Below are 8,780 nucleotides of genomic sequence, written 5' to 3'. Positions count from 1 at the left end.
GGTAGTAACCCCACTACGGTTAGGTAGGCCATTGAGCTATCTGCAACTTTGACTGAATCTCAGATCAGGAAACGTAAGCTTTTCCGAAAGGGTGACAAGAAACCGGTCGAGGAATCGAAACCAATCGAGGAATCAAAGACCATGGATGAACAGACTGGATCCCCTAAGAAGTTAAGGAAGCGAAAGGCTTCTTAGAACTTCGCCATGGTTACTCACAATGATCCAACCGTCCTCAACCAACCAGCTTAACCCCCTGCTAGAAAGCCCTACAATGGAACTGCACCCTTGTGCAACCAATGTAGCCTCCATCATCATGCCAATATAAAGTGCCGCAAATGCCAAACTTGTGGACTCATATGCCATACAGCAAGAATTTGCCCAGCTGCAGGTGCACCAAATCAAGCTGGCAACAATCCTGCTCAAGGTCATTTTCCACCAGGTTCTTGCTTCAACTGTGGCGAGATAGGCCATTTCCGGAGAAATTGCCCAAAGCTTGCTAATGCGAATCCAACGCAAGGATGAGCATCTGACCGATTGGAAGACAACACTGTTTAGAAATAATCAAGCTTTATGTATTATTTTCTTTTGTTGTCAAAGATCTATGAAACAGTTGTAATTGTTGTTTATAAATAAATCTTTTTATTTTACATTGCAATGTACAAATGTGATGGCATGTATAAACGAAGTACAAGGCGCAAGTTACAACTCTATACGAATACCTAAAGTACCACTATAAATTCTAAATAGGGTACTGATAAGTGGTAAAATACACATATTTGTCCCGTGTAAATTGTATATTTTTGTATAAGTTTTATTTGTTTTTATTTAGTTTTAGTATTATATTACATTATTTTGTGTTGGGTCAGGTCCTGGTGAAAATGGAGCAAAAACGAGTAATATTGAAATAACCAGCCAGTTGGGCAGAGTAGAATGCCAGAGACCGAATAAAAATTGCCGCTATTTCCGTTGATTGGTCCGAACCCGCTATCTCTATGTTATCTGAGGGCTGCCATATTTTATTATTATTAAATATAAGTAGGCTACAAAATATTGTTTGGAAATCGATAACATCAGACAAAATTCCAAAATCTTGGACGAATGTGCAGCCCATTTTATTGTTAATATTATTATGGTTTTGCATGTGGTGGATGGCTGAGTAATGGGCCAAGACCATTACGACCAAATTACATCAGGAGGGGAATTGTGAGAACATCAACATGGGCCGCAACTATTGATGAAAAATATAGAGATAGTCTTGGGGTACATGTAGAAAGGAATATATATTGGGAAGGCGGCTAAATTTGATATATTTGCACGAGGATAGAGATCAGACCAAAAAGAACAAAAAAAGCCGCACATCAGAGATCATCAAACGCGACCATAACCAGTGGGACGAATTTTGGAGCTTAATTGGCAAGACTTGAAGGCGGGAATCATCGGGATAAAGCGGGAGACTTGGAGCACAAGGAATTACCGGGTTTTGTTATCCGAATCTTCTAGTTTTCTTCTTTTTCTTTGTTTTACCCGATGAATTTTTGTTTGAGACTTAGCTTTATTATTTGTAAAACCATGTTTCTTGGCTAAAACTCTTTAACTACCTAGGCATGACAATAGTTAAATAAAGTTTGTTTTTTTTATTCGGTTTTTGGCGTGGTTGTGGATTATTCTTGTACTGTAAAAGCTATGGGAATTTAACTTGGTGCATACGCGTGCTTGTGATTGTTTGATTATTGTTTATTGCTTCGTTCGATTCTTGGTGACGGTCTTTATCACGGAATAGAGTCGGGCTAGGGTTTTAGGTTTTGGTGAGTGTCTATATCACATAATAAATCTCTAATCCTTTAGGGTGAAAATCACGTGAAGTAACCTTAGAAACAATATTCGGTAACCTAATAAAATCAAGTGTGCTGCTAAACTCGTCGCTGTGAGGCTCGAGGGTATTAATAGGTCTCGGTTTGGTTATAAGTCCTTAACATTCCATTGTCTATTAAACCAAGATTAAAACCCGTAGTTGCTTTAGACGTTCGCGCGGCAAGGTAGAGCGTCTTACATAGGCACTTTCAAGAAACTAGAGGACGGAAAAGAAATCTACAAAACCGGTGAGCGTAACAGCCTAGGTAGTGCCATAAGAATCGCCTTGAGAGTGTTTGAGGGGCTTAGTGGTGTCTTAATAGGTTTAGTATCCAAAGATCCCGGTTCCACACCACAAAATTATCGAATAGAAATCCATTCTGAGTTTAGATTGCGTCTAGCCTAGGTAGTCTTCATCACCACTGGTCAAAGTCGTCGTTCGAGTTCGTGTTAGTTATTTAGCTAATCTAGTTATTCGTTATTTGCATTCTTAGGATTTTTAGAAACCCCCCCCCCATCAAATAAACAATTAGTTAAAGTCCGTGTCAGTCTAAGTCTAGATAGAGTCGTTAGCGTAATTTAGTAGAGTCTCTTGGGTTCGATACTCGGACTTCCTTAGGCTATACTGCATCGGTCGGTACACTTGCCGGTCGTGTGGTTTAGGGTTTAGAGAGTCTTAGTTTCATAAATTTAAAACTTAGAGAGTCTAGATTAGGGTACTTTTAGTTGAATTTAATTGAACCACTTTTAGCACATCAAGTTTTTGGCGCCGTTGCCGGGGACTCTTGGCGATTGCGTTGATTACTTTGTTTGGACTTACTTGACATATTACGTGCTAGTTGTTTATTTTGTTTGAGTCGTAAGTGTCTAAGTAATTTAGTGTCTTTTATAGTTAGTCGAGTCGTTTAGTAGAGACTTCTTACTTGTTTGTTCTCGGTTTTTGTAGTTGATGCCCCATACGCGCTCACAGGGTCCACCACCGCTTCTGTTGGCAATCAAGACGTCCGTCTCATCTTCTGCACTTGAGGTAAGTTCTTCTAACTCACCTTCGTTTTCGCATTTCACCCCTGATCTCGATTTTCCACTTTCACCAAAGACATCACCCCACGTTTCCCCACCACCCTCCCGTTCTCGTACACCTAGTCCTCCACCCGCTATGGCAAACCGTGTCACACCCCCAAAATCCCACCTGCGGAGTACCACCGCTTGGAGGCGTGACTGACCAGGATCCAGCCACCAATCATACTGAACAAGCATATAAACAGTTATAAAAGTTAACCAATACGATTGGTGTTTCAAAACAGACAAGTTAAGTTGCAAGCGGAAGCATAAGTTTAAAGTTATAACATAAGTTCAAAAGTTTCAAGTTTAACATAGCACGTAGCAATCCGTGTCCCACAACGACCCTCCTCCATGCAAGCTCCAGTTGAGTACCTATGGTCCTGCAAAGCATGTAGTAACGAGTCAACAACTAGTTGAGTGAGTTCACGGTTGGGTGTTCATTTTAGTTGTTTCAAAAACAGTTTCCTTTAACTGGCATCCTGCCGTGGGGGTTACCCCATAGTTTAAAAACGTGACATGTTCATTCCCAGTTACTCCGGCACTCCAGCCGTGGGGGCTACCCCATGTTAGTTATCAGGCATTACGGCCGTGGGGGCTACCCCATGCGTACACTAGACTCGTTACCATATCGACTGCTGACTGTAGTCATGTTTATGTGCCCTGAAAACATCAATGTCTATCATCATTGACGTGCCCCAGATCCATTAGTTCACGCCCGTCCTCTGCGGCACGGTGTGAGGCTTGTCAGACCTAAATAGCGCTATCTAACTAATGACCCGCTCGCCATTGGCCCGGCGATTAGTCGATACAAAAAGGAGGGACTTCGTGATAGAGTTTTAGTCTAGTACGTTTATCCGTCCATCCGGACGAGGAATCACATTCCTGAACCACTGACGTCCTACCCAAGGAGGACGAGGAATCCACGTTCCTTAACCCCGTTCCCAACCCAGGGAATCCCATGCTTTGTAGAGGGTGTGAACTCACCTTGGTTTGCTCGGCAGTTAATCACAGAAAGATCAATCAAGTCGCAAGTAGTCAATAACGTCCTAACACGGATATCACTTATAATCAGATTCGAACCAAGTAGTGCACAAATATTCAACACGTATGGCAAACACGTTTAACAGTAACAGTTCGTAGTTATCATTCAAACACAGCCCAAAGTCTAAGTGTGAGGCCCAAACAGTTGGGCTCGTGATAACAGGCCCAAATAACTCATCAACAGTAGCACAGAAGTCCATAAATCCGGCCCACTAACTTAGGCCCATAAGCGTGGTCTCGAGTCGCAACCGGACTCGCAAGCATGGTCTCGAGTCATGTTGTCTGTGCTGATCATAAATGGTTGCGAGTCGCAACCGGTGTCGCAACCATGGTTTCGGTTCATCATGCTAAGGTCTCGAGTCGCAACAGGGACTCGTAACCTGTGGTCTCGGCTTGTCCTGTTATGGTTGCGAGTCGCAACCGCGTGGTCTCGAGTTGTCACGTTGTGGTTGCGAGTCGCAACTGGGTGATTGCGAGTCGTAAGCTGTCGTTTTCATGTTCACGTGTTGATGCAGATGTAGTCAGCTTAATGGTACAATGTAATCAGGCCCAAATTAGGAAACAACCAATAGAATTTCACTAACAAGTTTTCCTAATCAGGCTATTAGTAAAAATGGATCAAAATCACAAGGGTTTTCACATCTTCAACCAATATTCAAATTGTTCTTCATATATTCAAACACATATTCATCAAGTTCATAACATATTTAACACTTATTCAACCAAATCTATGAACAAGCATCAAAACACTTAGCATAACACACAACTCGGTTTTCATATAAGTCCGATTTCATGACAAGTGCAACCCGATTTCATGAACATCAACATAAGTGGTTCAAACTTCATTTAAACACAAGGTATCACAACTTACCATATAATATATGTTAACCGGTTATTAACTTTGTGCACATTAAAATCATTATACTCATCAAGAACATCATGTAAATACTAACAATAAACATCATCTCATTCATACATCACAAAACACAACAAAAATCAACCATAAACATGATAAATACTAACCGGTTGGTGGAGTGTGTGTGTGTGTCGATCCAAAGTTCCAAACCCGAGAGTTCTTGTGCCAACCGATTGGATCCGAGAGCTTGAAGATGTGTTTGTGTTCTAGAGTTTAAGAGAGAGAGGAAGTAGGAGAGTGTGTGTGTATAATGTTCAACAAAATGGTAAAATGACTAAGGGTGGTGTATTTATATACTAGTTCCAAGTGTTGCACCCTTAATGGGTTTCGGCTAAGGGTTTTCGGCCCAATGGCCCAACCGGCCACTAGGTTCTCGGCCCAAGGCCCATTTGGTTACTATTCACTCGAGACCTCATGGTCTCGAGTCGGGTTCTTTGTTTTCGGGTTGGGTTCTCGGTCCACATAAAACACGTACACATATACATACAAATGCACATATACAAAGCACATAAAAGTTCACGTTTATCATTAAGTTTAATCAGTTAACTAGTCACATAACGTACAAGTATATCGCATCAAGACACAACGAAGGTTCTAGATTTCGAGTTGTCACATCATCCCCAAGTTGAAAGAAATTTCGTCCCGAAATTTGATGGCACTCACTGAGGAAGCTAGTCAAGTTGTAAGGTTTTCCGGTTATCCTGGGGTGTCACATCCACCCCCCGTTGATCTGGAATTTCGTCCCGAAATTCCGTAGCTTCAGCCTCAGTAGCGTTTGTACTGTTCTGAAACAGTTGGGGATACTTTTGTTTCATCCGATCTTCGCGCTCCCAGGTAAACTCTGGGCCGCGACGTGAGTTCCAACGAACTCGAACAAGAGGTATTCTAGTGCTCTTGAGGACCTTAACATCCCGGTCCGTGATTTCGACAGGTTCTTCGACGAATTTCAACTGTTCGTCGATCGTGAGTTCCTTCAGAGGAACTACGTGCGTCTCATCTGACAGACACTTCTTCAGATTTGACACATGGAAAACGTTGTGAACTGCACCGAGTTCTGCTGGTAAGTTCAGTCTGTAGGCCACCTTGCCTATTTTCTCAAGGATTTCGAAAGGTCCAACGTATCGTGGGTTGAGTTTGCCTCGTTTACCAAAACGAACAACACCCTTCCAGGGTGAAACTTTGAGTAATACCCGCTCCCCAACCTGGAGCTCGAGTGGTTTCCTGCCCTTATCGGCGTAGGCCTTCTGACGGTCACGAGCGGCCGCCATGCGTTGTCGTATTTGAGCAATCCGCTCAGTAGTGTCTACCACATGTTCTGGACCAGTGATCTGACTATCCCCCACCTCTGCCCAACAGAGGGGTGACCGGCATTTACGTCCGTACAATGCCTCAAACGGAGCAGCTTTAATGCTGGTGTGGTAGCTGTTATTATACGAAAATTCTACGAGTGGCAGATGCCTTTCCCAGCTGTTGCCAAAGTCGATTACACAAGCGCGGAGCATGTCTTCTAATGTCTGAATAGTGCGCTCGGACTGCCCGTCCGTCTGCGGGTGATACGCTGTGCTCATATCAAGACGTGAGCCAAAAGACTTGTGCATTGCCTGCCACAGTTCCGAAGTAAAACGTGCATCTCGATCAGAGATGATAGAAGTGGGCACCCCGTGCCTCGAAACAACTTCCTTGAGGTATATTTCCGCTAAAGTGGAGAACTTATCCGTCTCCTTGATTGCCAAAAAGTGTGCGGATTTTGTGAGTCGATCCACGATCACCCAGATAGTATCGTTTCCGCGCTGTGATCTAGGTAGACCAGTAACGAAATCCATGGAAATTTGCTCCCATTTCCATTGTGGTATCTCTGGTTGCTGAAGTAGGCCTGAGGGTTTCTGATATTCCATCTTGACTCGCGCACAAGTCAAACACTTGCTGACGTAAGTTGCTATGTGGGCCTTCATGCTAGGCCACCAATACGTAGTTTTAATATCGTGGTACATCTTGTCCGAACCAGGGTGTACCGAGTAGCGAGATTTGTGCGCTTCATCCATCACAAGTTCTCGTAAGTCGCCATAGAGTGGGACCCAAATGCGTCCTGTTACATAATAAGCACCGTCTTCCTTCTGTTCTAAGCGTTGCCTTGACCCGCGTAGGGCTTCAGTTCTAACGTTTTCTGGTTTCAGTGCTTCTATCTGAGCAGCACGTATTTGCGAAGGTAGACTAGAATGTATCGTGAGTTGTAAAGCTCTTACGCGCTTAGGCGCAGTGTCCTTTCGACTGAGAGCGTCTGCCACAACATTGGCCTTGCCCGGGTGATACCTGATAGAGCACTCGTAGTCATTCAGCAGCTCGACCCATCGTCGCTGCCGCATATTCAGTTCCTTCTGCTTGAATATGTGTTCTAAACTTCTGTGGTCGGTGTAGATGGCGCACTTGGTTCCGTACAGGTAATGCCGCCATAACTTAAGTGCGAAAACAACAGCTCCCAGCTCTAAATCATGCGTAGTGTAGTTCTTCTCGTGAACTTTGAGTTGTCGTGAAGCGTAGGCTATGACTTTATCTCGTTGCATCAATACACAACCAAGACCTTGAATTGATGCATCACAGTAAACCACAAAATCTTTTGTGCCCTCTGGCAGTGAAAGGATAGGTGCACTACAAAGTCTATCCTTTAGATGCTGAAAAGCCAACTCTTGTGCATTTCCCCAATGATAGACGACGCCTTTCTGCGTTAGTAGGGTGAGAGGCTGCGCGATCTTAGAAAAATCCTTAATGAACCTCCTGTAGTAACCTGCTAATCCCAAGAATTGGCGAATCTCCTTTGGTGTGCGAGGCGCAGGCCAGTTCTTAATAGAGTCCACTTTGGATGGATCAACGTGAATCCCATCCTTGTTCACCACATGCCCTAGGAAATGGACCTCTCGAAGCCAGAAGTCGCATTTCGAGAATTTCGCGTAAAGCTGTTCCTTCCGAAGGAGTTCTAGAATAAGTCGTAGATGTTGTTCGTGCTCCTCCTGACTCTTAGAATAGATCAGGATGTCATCGATAAAAACTATAACAAACTTGTCTAGGTACGGTTTGCAAACTCGGTTCATCAAATCCATAAAAACTACCGGTGCGTTCGTCAGCCCAAACGGCATGACCAAAAACTCATAATGCCCATATCGAGTTCTAAAGGCTGTCTTAGAGACATCCTCCTCCCGAACTCTCAGTTGGTGATATCCCGATCTCAGATCGATCTTTGAATAGTAGCTCGACCCCTGCAACTGGTCGAACAGGTCATCAATACGCGGTAGAGGATAACGATTCTTCACAGTTACCTTGTTGAGTTCATGATAGTCGATACACATTCTGAAGGTACCATCCTTCTTCTTCACAAAAAGTACTGGGGCTCCCCAAGGCGATGAGCTAGGACGAATAAAACCTTTATCCAAGAGTTCTTGTAGTTGCGTAGAGAGTTCTTCCAACTCGGATGGAGCTAAACGATAAGGTGCACGGGCTACAGGCGCAGCTCTAGGAGCTAGTTCAATCTGAAACTCGACTTGGCGATGGGGCGGAAGACCAGGTAATTCCTCAGGGAATACCTCAGGATAGTCGCGTACAACTGGAAAATCTTCTAGCTTCTTCTCTTTCTCTGTGGTATCAGTAACTAGAGCCAAAATCGCAGTGTGGCCCTTTCGTAAGCATTTCTGGGCCTTAAGGAGAGAGATGATGTTCTCAACAGCACTTCTCTTGTCGCCACGAATCATGAGAGGTTCACTACCTAAACCAGGAATACGAACGATCTTCTCGTTGCAAAGAATCTCTGCTCGGTGTTGGGATAACCAATCCATTCCAATAACAACGTCGAAACTACCCAAGACAATAGGAATAAGATCAATAGAGAAGGTCTGGTTAGCGAGAATAAGCTGGCAACCCT

Source organism: Helianthus annuus, chromosome 14 (assembly GCF_002127325.2).
Source record: "Helianthus annuus cultivar XRQ/B chromosome 14, HanXRQr2.0-SUNRISE, whole genome shotgun sequence".
Lineage (NCBI taxonomy): Eukaryota > Viridiplantae > Streptophyta > Magnoliopsida > Asterales > Asteraceae > Helianthus > Helianthus annuus.
Note: the sequence above shows the minus strand (reverse complement) of the source record.